The sequence below is a fragment of the Oncorhynchus nerka genome, linkage group LG6 (assembly GCF_034236695.1).
Source record: "Oncorhynchus nerka isolate Pitt River linkage group LG6, Oner_Uvic_2.0, whole genome shotgun sequence".
Taxonomy (NCBI): Eukaryota; Metazoa; Chordata; class Actinopteri; order Salmoniformes; family Salmonidae; genus Oncorhynchus; species Oncorhynchus nerka.
Genome location: NC_088401.1, coordinates 48,737,555 through 48,752,202, shown reverse-complemented (window position 1 = coordinate 48,752,202; position 14,648 = coordinate 48,737,555). Strand labels below are relative to the sequence as shown.

The 14,648-nt window shown below is 42.7% G+C and overlaps 1 pseudogene; it reads left to right on the top strand.

Moving 5' to 3' along the window:
• The first annotated feature begins 3,493 nt into the window (after positions 1–3,493).
• Positions 3,494–14,297, top strand: LOC115130517 (dual specificity protein kinase CLK4-like; annotated as a pseudogene).
• Positions 14,298–14,648: the final 351 nt, after the last annotated feature.

Genomic DNA, 14,648 nt, shown 5'->3' with positions numbered 1-14,648 from the left:
GCACTCACAAACTTCTACAGATGCACAATCGAGAGCATCCTGGCGGGCTGTATCACCGCCTGGTACGGCAACTGCTCCGCCCTCAACCGTAAGACTCTCCAGAGGGTAGTGAGGTCTGCACAACGCATCACCGGGGCAAACTACCTGCCCTCCAGGACACCTACACCACCCGATGTTACAGGAAGGCCATAAAGATCATCAAGGACATCAACCACCCGAACCACTGCCTGTTCACCCCGCTATCATCCAGAAGGCGAGGTCAGTACAGGTGCATCAAAGCTGGGACCGAGAGACTGAAAAACAGCTTCTATCTCAAGGCCATCAGACTGTTAAACAGCCACCACTAACATTGAGTGGCTGCTGCCAACACACTGTCATTGACCCAACTCCAGCCACTTTAATAATGGGAATTGATGGGAAATGATGTAAATATATCACTAGCCACTTTAAACAATGCTACCTTATATAATGTTACTTACCCTACATTATTCATCTCATATGCATATGTATATACTGTACTCTAGATCATCGACTGCATTCTTATGTCACTAGCCACTTTAACTATGCCACTTTGTTTACTTTGTCTACATACTCATCTCATATGTATATACTGTACTCGATACCATCTACTGTATGCTGCTCTGTACCATCACTCATTCATATATCCTTATGTACATATTCCTTATCCCCTTACACTGTGTATAAGACAGTAGTTTTGGAATTGTTAGTTAGATTACTTGTTGGTTATCACTGCATTGTCGGAACTAGAAGCACAAGCATTTCGCTACACTCGCATTAACATCTGCTAACCATGTGTATGTGACAAATAAAATTTGATTTGATTTTTTTTTTTTTTTTGATCAAATGCCCTGGGTGGTGCAGACAAAGGATCCACTTCCGGAAAGTCGTATTCCTGGATTAATGTTGGTAAGTTGACGTCGCTCTGATATCCAATAGTTCTTCCCGGCTGTATGTAATAACAGTTAAGATTTTCTGTGTTAACAATGTAAGAAATAATACATTAAAAAAACAAAATACTGCATAGTTTCCTAAGTGAGGCGACCCTCTCTGTCGGCACCATCTTGCTACCGATCTTGTCTCACCGCTGCAACTCCGCAACGGGTTCAGGAGAGGCGAAGGTCAAGTCATATATCCTCCGAAACATGACCACACTCCTTAACACCTGCCTGCTTAACCCAGAAGCCAGCTGCACCAATGTGTTGGAGGAAACACTGTTCAACTGATGACCAAAATCAGTCTGCAGGCGCCTGGCCCACCACAAGGAGTCGCTAGGGTATGATTAGCCAAGTAAAGCTCCCCGGCCAAACCCTCCCCTAACCTGGACGACGCTGGCTAATTGTGCGCCGCCCTATGATACTGTGACCCAGCCTGGGATCAAACCTGGGTCTGTAGTGACGCCTCAAGCCCTGCGATGCAGAGCCTTAGACCTCTGTTCCCCTCAGCAGGCCCTCATCCAATGATTATTTTGTAATGTAATGGATCTGAGAGTCATGATCAAGGGCTAGGGGAGGCATGTTTTGATGGGACCATTTATTAGCTACTAGACTAGATAAACATGTTTTTGATATGCATACAGGAAATAATTAAATCAAATCAAATTGTAATGGTCACATACACATGGTTAGCAGATGTTGATGCGAGTGTAGTGAAATGCTTGTGCTTCTAGTTCCGACAGTGCAGTAATATCTAACAAGTAATCTAGCAAATTCCCCAACAACTACCAAATACACACAAATCTAAAGGGGTGAATGAGAATATGTACATATAAGTATATGGACGACGATGGCCGAGCGGCATAGGCAAGGTGCAATAGATGGTATGAAATACAGTATATACATGTGATCTGAGAAATGTAAGATATGTAAACATTATTAAAGTGGCATTATTTAAAGTGGCATTGTTTAAAGTGACTAGTGATCCATTTATTAAAGTGTCCAGTGATTGGGTCTCAATGTAGGCAGCAGCCTCTGGGTTAGTTATAGCTGTTTAGCAGTCTGATGGCATTGAGATAGAATCTGTTTCTCAATCTCTCGGTCCCAGCTTTAATGCACCTGTACTGACCTCACCTTCTGGATGATAGTGGTGTGAACAGGCAGTGGTTGTTGCACTTGATCTTTTTGGCCTTCCTGTGACATTGGGTGCTGTAGGTGTCATGGAGGGCAGGTAGTTTGCCCCCGGTGCTGCGTTGTGCAGACCACACCACCCTCTGGAGAGCCATGCGGTTGAGGGCGGTGCAGTTTCTGTTGAGGGCGGTGCAGTTTCTGTACAGTCCATCAGAATGCTCGATTGCGCATCTGTAAAAGTTTGTCAGCGTACCCCACCGTGCTAGGGGGGGGGGGGGGAGAGAATCAGGAAATGCTGTTTGACTTGATAATCCAAAAACATTCATTACTTAGTCCAGGACAGTTCAACAGGTGACTATCCAGGAAGGAAATAAAGAAATATGAACACTGGGTGTCTGCATGGATGTCGGTGTCTGAGTTTATTTACGGGACAAACAAACAGGTTTACGTTTCTGCGTGGGACACCTTCATCAGAATGGGCCAACTGAGGGTGAGGAATGGTTTGGATTTCAGGCCTGCTGCACAAAGAAAAGGGGAAACCTACATCCTCTTCCTCAATGCCCACGGGAAACGTTTTCTTAAAAAACTACAATCTCCAAAATTCCCAGCATTGGGCGTAGTACAGCATTTGACGTCAATTACTTACTTACGTATGGAAAGTTCCAGCAGCAGAGTTCGCCATTTTGTAGGCAGGTTAGTTTGTGCAGTGTACAGAAGTAGCTACTGAAAAATACATTTTTTACCTATTAATTCGTATTTTGGGATACATCAATCGTTAGATAAGGTGAGGACAGGTTATTGCATGTGTCATAAAAGAACGGAAACCATATATAATCCGTTCAATGTTAAGCCGTTTGCTAGGCTCCACGTTTCGTCGACGAACCAGGAAGCTAGCTAGCTAAAGTGTTACTATAACTGGCTATCCCTACTTTTTTTACCCGAAAGTAAATATTGACAATCGTTTTTTTGTGTGTGTTGACGCTACAGCGTGTCTCTCAGATGTTGCTAACGTTATCTATAGACGTCTAGCCAGCTAACTTTACGTTTAACTTATTTTTGTTATTAGTTAACTTTAGTTACCGTTAGCTAGAAAGCTAACGACGTTAGCTAATTAGCAATATAGAACAAAGACGTCGCCAGTCAGTGGCAACAAAGAGAATAGATTGACCATGTTTATCTTGCTAACTTACCTAGATAATGCTTGCAAAATAATAATTTCATAGGTCTCCTATTGTATGGTTGAATTCACTATATTACATGTATACGAATATCTAGCTTGCTAGCTAATTTCACGTTAGCTATATTTAGATTTGAATTATTTTCGACGTTTGTTGGCAGCTAGCCATGTTGCTAGCTTTAACGTTAGCTAGCTATGTATCTAATGTGAAAATTAATCACTTGTGTGGCAGATGCGGCAGTCAAAGCGAATGCGCTCCCTGGTGTTTGGCTAAATGAGTTCAGCTGGGAGGAGAGAGTGGAGAGCCGAAAGCGACAGAGGCAAGATGATTCGCACAGCAGTGAAAGGGAGAACAAATCTCGAAGACTTAACCTCGAATCAAATGAAGGGTAAATATTGTGACCCCATCTGTCATCACTTCACTGTAGTCGCCAACAGAACTATCAGATGCTCCACCTATCCTCAAGCAACCCATAACTAGACTTCTCCTTTTACTTACTAGAAATACCAACCATACCGACTTGCCTGGTTAAATAATTGTAAAAATCCCATCACGCTTGTTTAAACTGACCTGCACAGGGGTCAGAAGGCAATCAAGGTTACATTGAGACAAGCGATATGGCTCAGGAAATGTACCTCAATCCAGGAATGAGAAATGTTGTTAATGGAATTGACCCATTATCCCAACTGTTACACCTAAAAAAATGGACAACTGCTTGTTCATCATCAGTCGTTTTCAACTATAACATGCGCACTGCATACAGTGCCGATTTTGAGCAGGATTCTCCTGCAGCTCCTCAGCTGTTTAATGCTGGAGTAATAGATGATTTTATAAGCCCATTCATTGCACAACAATTTAAATGCCATTGTGTATTAATTGTTTTGGTGTACGATTTTAAAAATATCTATTCTCTCAAAAATTGATTGACGCACCTCTCATTCATTCAAGTGCAGGCAACAGGCTATCAGCGCGTCACCACCACTTTACAATGTGAGCTGGAGGGAGTATGCATTTTGAAAACATACTTAATTGTTTGAACCCTTAATGTTTTATTTTATATTATGAGGCATGCCTTGCTTTAAAGTAGCTGTTCTTCTTTAGATTATTTAAACTAGTTTAGTATCTGGAGCATCAGCATTTGTGGGTTCGATTACAGGCTCTCTAAATGGCCAGAATTTAAGACCTTTCTTCTGAAACGTGTCAGTCTATTCTTGTTCCGAGAAATGAAGGCTGTTCCATGCCAGAAATTGCCAAGAAACTGAAGATCTCGTACAACGCTGTGTACTATTCCCTTCACAGAACAGCGCAAACTGGTTCTAACCAGAATAGAAATAGGAGTGGGAGGCCCCAGAGCACAACTGAGCAAGAGGACAAATACATTAGTGTCTAGTGCGGCATCCGTTTCTCAAACAAGTCCTCAACTGGCAGCTTCGTTAAATAGTACCCGTAAAACTCCAGTCTCCATGTCAACAGTGAAGAGGTGACTCTGGGATGCTGGCTTTCTAGGCAGAGCTGCAAAGAAAAAGTGATATCTAGACTGGCCAATAAAAATAAAAGATTAAGACAAAAGAACACAGACACCGGACAGAGGAACATTGGAAAAAGGTGTTATAGACCGTTGAATCTATCTTTGAGGTGTTCGGATCACAAAGAAGAACATTCGTGAGACACAAAAATGAAAAACCGCTGGAGGAGTGCTTGACGCCATCTGTCAAGCATGGTGGAGGCAAGGTGATGGTCTGGGGGTGCTTTGGTGGTGGTGGTAGTTTGGGAGATTTGTACAGGGTAAAAGAGCCTTCTTTAAGATCATCACTCCATTTTGCAACACCATGCCATACCCTGTGGACGGCGCTTAATTGGAGCCAATTTCCTCCTACAATAAGACAATGACCAAACGCACAGCACCAAACTATGCGATAACTATTTAGGGAAGAAGCAGTCAGCTGGTATTGTCTATAATGGAGTGTTCAGCACAGTCACCCAATCTCAACTCTATTGAGCTGTTGTGGGAGCAGCTTGATCATAGGTACGTAAGAAGTGCCCATCAAGCCAATCCAACTTGTGGGAGGTGCTTCAGGAAGCATGGGGTGAAATCACTTCAGATTACCTCAACAAATTGACAACTAGAATGCCGAAGGTCTGCATGACTTTAATTGCTGTAAATGGAGGATTCTTTGATGAAAGCAAAGTTTGAAGGACAATTATTATTTGAATTAAAAATCAGTATTTGTAACCTTGTCAATGTCTTGACTATGTTTCCTATTCATTTTGCAACTCATTTCATGTATGTTTTCATGGAAAACAAGGACATTTCCAAGTGACTCCAAACTTTTGAACGGCTGTGTATGTGTATATGTACAGTTGAAGTCAGAAGTTTATTTACACTTAGGTTGAACTCTTTAAAACTAATTTTTCAACCACTCCACTAATTTCTTGTTAAGAAACTATGGTTTTGGCAAGTCGGTTAGGACATCTACTTTGTGCATGTCACAAGTCATTTTCAAACAATTGTTTATTTCACTTATAATTCACTGTATTACAATTCCATTGGGTCAGAAGTTTACATACACAAAGTTGACTGTGCCTTTAAACAGCTTGGAAAATTCCAGAAAATTATGTCGTGGCTTTAGAAGCTTCTGATTGACATAATTTGAGTTAATTGGAAGTGTGCCTGTGGATGTATTTCAAGGCCTACCTTCAAGCTCAGTGCCTCTGCTTGACATCATGGGAAAATGAAATCAGCCAAGACCTCAGAAAAAAAATTGCGGGCCTCCACAAGTCCTGGTTCGTCCTTGGGAGCAATTTCCAAACACCTGAAGGTACCACGTTTATCTGTAAAAACAATAGTACGCAAGTATGAACACCATGGGACCACGCAGCAATCATACCGCTCAGGAAGGAGACGCGTTCTGTCTCCTAGAGATAAACGTACTTTGGTGCGAAAAGTGAAAATCAATCTCAGAAGAACAGCAAAGGACCTTGTGAAGATGCTGGAGGAAACCGGTATAAAAGTATCTATATCCACAGTAAAAACGAGTCCTATATCGACATAACCTGAAAGGCCACTCAGCAAGGAAGAAGCCACTGCTCCACAACCGCCAAAAAAAGCCAGACTATGGTTTGCAACTGCACATGGGGACAAAGATCGTACATTTTTGGAGAAATGTTCTCTGGTCTGATGAAACAATAATATAACTGTTTGGCCATGATCACCATTGTTATGTTTGTAGGTAAAAGGGGGAAGCTTGCAAGCCGAAGATTACCATCCCAACCGTGAAGCACGGGGTGGCAGCATCATGTTGTGGGGTTACTTTGCTGCAGGAGGGACTGGTGCACTTCACAAAAATTATGTGGATCTATTGAAGCAACATCTCAAGACATCAGTCAGGAAGTTTAAGCTTGGTCGCAAATGGGTCTTCCAAATGGACAATGACCCCAAGCATACTTCCAAAGTTGAGGCAGAATGGCTTAAGGACAACAAAGTCAAGATATTGGAGTGGCCATCACAAAGCCCTGACCTCAATCCTATAGAACATTTGTGTGTGGAACTGAAAAAGTGTGTGCGAGGAAGGGGGCCTACAAACCTGACTCAGTTACACCAGCTCTGTCAGGAGGAATGGGCCAAAATTCACCCAACTTATTGTGGGAAGCTTGTAGAAGGCTGCCTGTAACGTTTGACCCAAGTGAAACCATTTAAAGGCAATGCTACCAAATACTAATTGTATGTAAACTTCTGACCCACTGGGAATGTGATGAACGAAATATAAGCTGAAATAAATCATTCTCTCTACTATAATTCTGACATTTCACATTCTTAAAATAAAGTGGTGATCCTAACTGCCCTAAAACATGGAATTTTTAATGGGATTAAATGTCATGAATTGTGAAAAACTTGAGTTTAAATGTATTTGGCTAAGGTGTATGTAAACTTCCGACTTCCGAAAATGGTTTCTGAATCTGGGGAAGTAGATAATGGGCCTCATTGCCAATATCCTGAAATATTCCTTAGTCATGGAATTCCATTTGTCAAAATGTGTATGGACCCTGCTCTTTATATTTTCAAAGTTTTAACTCTTATGGGAAGTCATTGGACATTTTCAATGTCTTTTTTTTATTGCTGGAAGGTTAAACCTTTCCAGTTTCTGTGTCCGTCCCTGAGCTGTATGCTATGTGAGCGAAGTTCATGGTGGAAGTTTCCAGGGCAGGAGGAAAGGGCAGGGCAGCTCTAATATTAAGTCCCCCAGCAACGCAGACCTTTTCCTGGAAGAGACCTGACACCCACCAGGGTGCCATCGTGGCTCTGAAGGTCTGCTTCAGACCACATTCCTCAAAGCCTCTCCTGAAAGGGCTTCACGGGTTCGTCACTAAGCCACATCAATAACTGTCGTAGTGGACAACTATGCTTTCCAGTGTGCACATTGGAGTGTGTTGGGGGGGTGCTTGTGCATAATTATATACATTCAGCCGGCTTCTCATATTTATGATAGATAAATGTGAAAGGTTTGATAGGAAAGGATAACATTTATTTTGTCAATTGCACACAAGGTCCAACCAAAACTTGACTTCCGCTTTTAACTCAATCCTAAATCGGAGAGCTGTTGTTGTGGATGGTTAACTGCCTTGCTCAAGGGCAGAACCACACATTTTTCACCATGTCGGCTCGGGGATTCGAACTAACTACCTTTCGGTAAATAACGCTAGGCTACCTCCCGCCCTACATGTTATGATCTGTTCTGTCTGTCTAGTTTGTTGCGTCAGTTTACCCCTAGAACTATGAATCTACCATGTTCTTGAACGCCAGACTCTAGGCTTTCACACCAAGAACACTGTAATAATGATGTAGCACCCTGTAGTCGTAAATCAGCTTGTTACTAATACATATAAAGCCCCTTGGGATAGGGTGTCGGTGAAGCCATTGGAACCAAGCAGTGGCTAAGTAGGCAGGAGGAGGAGTCAGTCGCTAAGCTGTGTTTCTCCCTTTCAGGCATTACCTGGAGACCCACAGCCTGAATCAGCAGAGGCTAGAGTCTAAGGACAAGGGGGCCAGAGTAGCCAGCCTGGAGATGGGCTACGACGAGGACAGCAGGGGCGCCTCCAGGGATAGAGACGGAGACCGCGAAAGGGACAAGGAGTGGCACCACTACAGCAAATCATCTGGTCGGAGCGGCAAGAGCGGCCGCAGCAGACGCAGTAGCCGCCGAGGGCGGAGACGCAGCCCTTCTCACTTACGCTCCTCTTACTCGGTATGAGAACATCCTACTTTCTCATTTTCCTTCCCAATATGGTTATTAATGGTGTTAGCATTCTGTGTGTGTATCTCTCGCCGTATGTACCACACCCACAGTAAAAAAGACTTATGGATCCTATGTTAGTACCAAAATTCACTGACGATCATCTAGGCATAACTTTAACAGACTAGGAGCAAACACCTTTACGAGGCTTCAATAAGAATAGTCAAGGGAAGCTTTATATTTATCATTCACAGTCAGAAGATAACCAGGAACTGTAACTTGAAGGAGACAAATTCATATTAGCATATTCAACACTGTGATAGCTTATCATTTTTTTTGTACCGTTTACTTTGAGAAAGTCTCTCACATGAACATTCTTGTTGCCGTGTTTCTCTTCTGTAACACCCACTATGTGGTGACGCCCCCTATGCCTTTCTCTGGTGGGGCTGAATTTGAATGTGCTGCTCCCGCTGTGGTCCGCTGGCGCTGCCTGGTTCGCTACTACCCACCCACTCTGAATGGGCCGATCCATCCGAATCTCTTCCCCCACGTCCGATTCCCCCCCGCTGAATGAATGAATGGCACGTTCCCTCCGGTTGTGGTGGCCTGGCCTGATGTTCTCTGGGTCGATGATGATGGTGGTTGATGGTTGATGATGGTGGTGATGGTCGTGATGGGACAACAGAGGAGCCATCATCGCAGGAGCAGGAAAAGATCCAGGAGTGTTGTGGATGATGACGAGGGTCACCTGGTCTATCACAGGGGAGACATGCTGAGAGCGAGATGTATAGAATATATTCCCCTTTTTTTCTCTGTCAACTATCTATATCTCTTTTGTTGTTACAGTTTGGTTTTGATATGGCGTACTGTTGCAAAATACCCATTCTATTGTAGGCATGTATTGTATTTGGGCGGGTAGTGTTTATCACTGTATTGTTAAATGTTGATTAGTATTACACCTTGCTACATAACACCATTATTAGTGTGATGTGTGTACTGTGTCTTATGTGCTGTTGGCTTGGAGCCCTGTTCTGTTCTAGTTGCAGACAGTATAATGCTAAATCCATATCAAACAAAGCAGCTTAGGTCAAATCAGTGCTAGCGGCAGCCATTTTGTGGCAGATCAGGTGTCATGGTAGTGGATGCCAGTCGTCACTCCTCTGGTTCTAACTAGTACTCTTTCATCCCTGTAGATGAGATTGTGTCCACTCTAGGAGAAGGAGCCTTTGGAAAAGTCGTGGAATGCATCGATCACTCTAAGTAAGTCGTTCACTGGAAACTTCTGGATGTCACGGTGACTGTGCTACTCTTTCTGCTCTCTCCGTTAACTTTTGAGCACCTCCCTCGAGCCGAGATGAATGACCCGCTCGAATGTGTACAATATGCTCTCACAAACTCAATCTGTTATTCACTTTCTCGTTTGAACGCCTCTCCCTTCTCTAGACTTAACTGTTGGATGTTTGTGTCGTCTGTGATTCCAGAAGTGGTGCTCGCATGGCACTGAAGATCATTAAAAACATTGACCGCTACCGTGAGGCGGCCATGGCTGAGGTGGAGGTGCTGGAGCAGATGAACTCTCTGGACTGTGACCGGAGATAGTAAGTCTCACACACAGTTAGAACAAGCCACATACATTAGCAGAAATCAGGTTGGCCCTGCATTACGAAGATGAGAAGCAGTCACACATGCAGCAGTTGGCGACACAGCAGTAGTAGGCTATCTGCCAGGCTTACACTTTACTTATGGACTATCGCTAAAATATCTCACTTTAATTATTAAATATCGGTGTTTGTCACCCTGGGGCGGCATGGTAGCCTAGTGGTTAGAGCGTTGGACTAGTAACCGAAAGGTTGCAAGTTCAAATCCCCGAGCTGACAAGGTACAAAATCTGTCGTTCTGCCCCTGAACAGGCAGTTAACCCACTGTTCCTATGCCGTCATTGAAAATAAGAATTTGTTCTCAACTGACTTGCCTAGTAAAATAAAGGTAAAAAAAATCAAATATATTATAATACTGAATCCAACCACGGTGTCAGATTTTTAAAAATGCTTTACGGCGAAAGCATACCTTATGATTATTTGAGAACATAGCCCAGTTGACAAATTATTACAAACATTAACCAGCCAAGCAGAAGCGTTACAAAACTCAGAAATAGAGATAAAATTCATCCCTTACCTTTGATGATCTTCATATGGTGGCACTCAGAAGACATTCATTTACTCAATAAATGTTCCTTTTGTTCGATAGTCTCTTCATATCCAAAAACCTCTGGTTTGTTCGTGTTTTCTTCAGTAATCCACAGGCTCAAACGCAGTCAAAACAGGCAGACAAAAAATTGTATCCGTAAAGTTCATAGAAACATGTCAAACGATGTTTATATGCAATCCTCAGGTTGTTTTTAGCCTAAATGATCAATAATATTTCAACCGGACAATAACGTCATCAATATAAAAGGTAAACAAGAAATGCACTCTCTCGGGTTTCGCATGAAAAAGCTCTGTGACACGTCAGGGTCCACTCATTCAGACTGGTCTTACTCCCTCATTTATAAGAATACAAGCCTGAAACAATTTCTAAAGACTTGACATCTAGTGGAAGGCATAGGAACTGCAAACTGCTAAATGACAAAAATGTAAATGCAGGTCCCTCTTTTGTCTCTGTCCTTCCCCACTTTCTCCTCCCTCTTTCTGTCTCAGTGCGTGTGTGAGGATGCTGGACTGGTTCGACCACCATGGCCACGTGTGTATATCTTTTGAGCTGCTGGGGCTCAGTACCTATGACTTCCTTAAGCAGAACAACTTCCAGCCTTTCCCCGTAGAACACATCAGAATCATGGCCTACCAGATCATCAGAGCCGTACGATGTGAGTAGTTACCATAAAATTACATTTTAGAACGTATTGGAGTAGTCAGTCAATAGGATTTCTGTGGTAGTAACCACCATCCACTCTGGATAAGACCACTGCTAAATGTCACAGCTGAATTATTGTGTGTGTCCCGAATTGCACCCTATTTTTCTCTGTGCAGTGCATTTTGGGGGGAATATGGGTGTCATTTGAGAGGCAGACATTGTAAATAGTGGTGACGACAGAGATTGTGATTTGAGTTAGGGATGTCAGTCTGCAGACCCTAAACTGATCCAAATGTAGCATGCATCAGTCAGAAAATCAATTCAAATGTTATGCATCACCCGTAACCAATCACATTACATTTTTTCTACCTTCCGAAAATACCTAATATTTTGTGACAACTGATAAGTTCTCTCCTTCAGTGTCGAACTGCATGTGACTATGTTGACAGTCATTGATCTACAAGTCATTTTGCATGCCAAACAACCCCAGGCAATATATGTAGCCTAGTCAAACTGCGCACTGTGCCCAGCTTCGCTCCTTTTCCTGGTCTTGCACCTTCAGCATTAAAATTATAAAGTGACAACTGTTGAAAAATATTTTACCAGAATAGAAGTGAACTACCGGAGACAACTGATCTGGCTATACCTGCTGAATGGGACTTAAAATATATTTTATTTTGATTGTTCAGGTTCACCATCAGCAATAGTTTTGTTTGTTTTGCTTTCAACAATATATATATATTTTTTATTTATTTTGAGATGGGGGTGTAAATCCAAAGTTGTGCTGTATATTCATTGGCTTGTCATAGCTCATTTGTAAATGATAAATATTGATAGATTACTAGCTCAAACACTTAATCTGCAAAAATGACAAGTTCATTATGGGTGATAGTGATTTCAGAACCAGGAGGAGAGGACAAAAAACAAAGGCTGCATTTATCTAGATGCTTATCGAATTGTCTTGAAAGGAAAAGATGCACATCCCTAATACGGGTGTATCCAAGCATATGGTGTAATAGAAACGAGTCTTGTCTACTTTTCTGCCTGTGTTGATTGTGTTTTGTTTGTGTTTGTTTTAGTCCTGCATAAGAACAAGCTGACACACACTGACCTGAAGCCAGAGAACATTCTGTTTGTGGACTCGAAGTACGACATCGAGTACAATGCCAAAATGGTACGAGTCTTATCTACCTGCTCTCCGATTTGACAATACACGGACTCACCTTAAATGAACTGAAGTTCGCTGATTTGGTTCACTGATTTGGTTGTCAAGCCTTACATGACTTGACTTTGTGTACTGTCTGACTAACTCAAATGAATATTTGTCATGACTCATCTCTGCCCTACAGAGACGTGACAAGAGGACGTTGAAGAACCCGGATGTGAAGGTGGTTGATTTTGGCAACGCCACGTATGAACACGACCACCACACCTCCGTAGTGTCCACACGCCACTACCGCGCTCCAGAGGTCATTCTGGGTAAGATACCAACTTTGCCACAACGGCAAGTCATGATTAGGTCAACTTTATTATCCCACCAGGGGGAAAGTCATTTGGTAATTTGCTTAGAAGGACAAAGTACATAGTTTGTTAAAACACAGAATAATACACAAAAAATGATGAAAAGTGCAATGGGTTACATATTTACAATGAAAGTACAATAAATATTTACTCTTATCAACCAATTAATAGTTCAGGCACTTACTGATGGTATGTGATACAGGTGCTTACAGACTTGAGATGTGTCCCAAATGACACCCTATTCCCTATAGCACTTCTGTTAACCAGGGCACATGAGGCTCTTGCATCCTTCGTTTCTCTGTTAGTGATGTAATGCTTTTCTCTCTCGGTGTGTAGGTTTGGGCTGGGACCATGCCTGTGACGTGTGGAGTCTGGGCTGTATCCTCATCGAGTACTACCTGGGGTCAACTCTCTTCCAGGTGGGTGACTATCTGCTGTCACATCAACAGCGTCATACTAGAATGCCTTCTAAATCATCCATTCATCTTAAGGTGTTCAGGCTTCTTTCTATGCAAGGGTAGATCAGTGTGTCCTGGATGTAGCCTCATCTCCATCTCTCTTCTCTCCTCCAGACCCACGACAGTAAAGAACACCTGGCTATGATGGAGAGGGTCCTTGGCACCATACCTGTACACCTCCTGCAGAAAACCAGGAAGCGTCGGTACGTCCATCGTTACAAGCTGGACTGGGACGCACACAGCTCTTCTGGCAGATATGTGAGGAAACACTGCAAACCACTCAAGGTGAGGAGGGCCTCTTGCAATATGGGCGAACCTATTTTGTATTGCGAATTATATAAAGCCTTCTGAATCACAGTGTTGGTGTGTCCTGTGTTGGCTGATATCGATGAATCTAACCATCTCCTCTGTCTTCTTCTCTCAGCAATACATGACGGCCCAGAGTGCTGACCACGAACAGCTGTTTGACTTGGTCCAGAAGATGCTGGAGTATGACCCGACTAAACGCCTCTCCCTGGACCAGGCTCTCAGACACCCCTTCTTCACCTGCCTACTCAAGACCACCAAAAACTGACCTTCCAACCCTACCTGTCACTGTGACAACCGTTGGGGCAATGGCCATTGCCATGACAACCATGATGATTGATGATCGCTGTGGCAATACTTTCTGACTCTCTGAGAGAGATTGTTTAGCAATGACTGTATCAGTCTGCCCACATGGCTCCGTAGTCAATCAAATTTATTTATAAAGCCCTTTTTACATCAGCCGATGTCACAAAGTCCATCGCTGTCATGCTAGTTAGTGTTGATGTATTGTTTTGTAGTATTGTAGTAGCAACTGTTTGTACTTATTAATCTGATGCATTATTGAGTTGTACAATTTTTGTTCAAGTCCCTTTTTTCAATTTGACTGGATTTGTAACTTTTGGAATATCACTGTGTACATTTCTCAATAAAAACTGAAATATGAAAGTATCTAGTGGGGTCCAGAATTTTCAAAGATGGCTGTCAAAATAATTGCATCCCATGTTTTCAGTACTCCAGTACCCTCTCCTTGCGAGGAAACCAAACTCAGCTTTTTGCTAAAATCTTATGCATATGAGGTATTTTCTGCATATTTGTAATTTTGAAGGCCAAACCCACCATTGGTGTGCGTAGCCAAAGAGCTCTATGGTCAGATGACATGAAAATAGAGCTCTGGTCAGGCACGCCAATGGTGGGTTCTGCCTCTGAAAGAACAATGCCTTTTCAGAAAATCTCATCCCTGTTGTAAAATATGGTGGTGGATCTTTATTGGGCTGTTTTGCTTTATGAAGAACCAATACA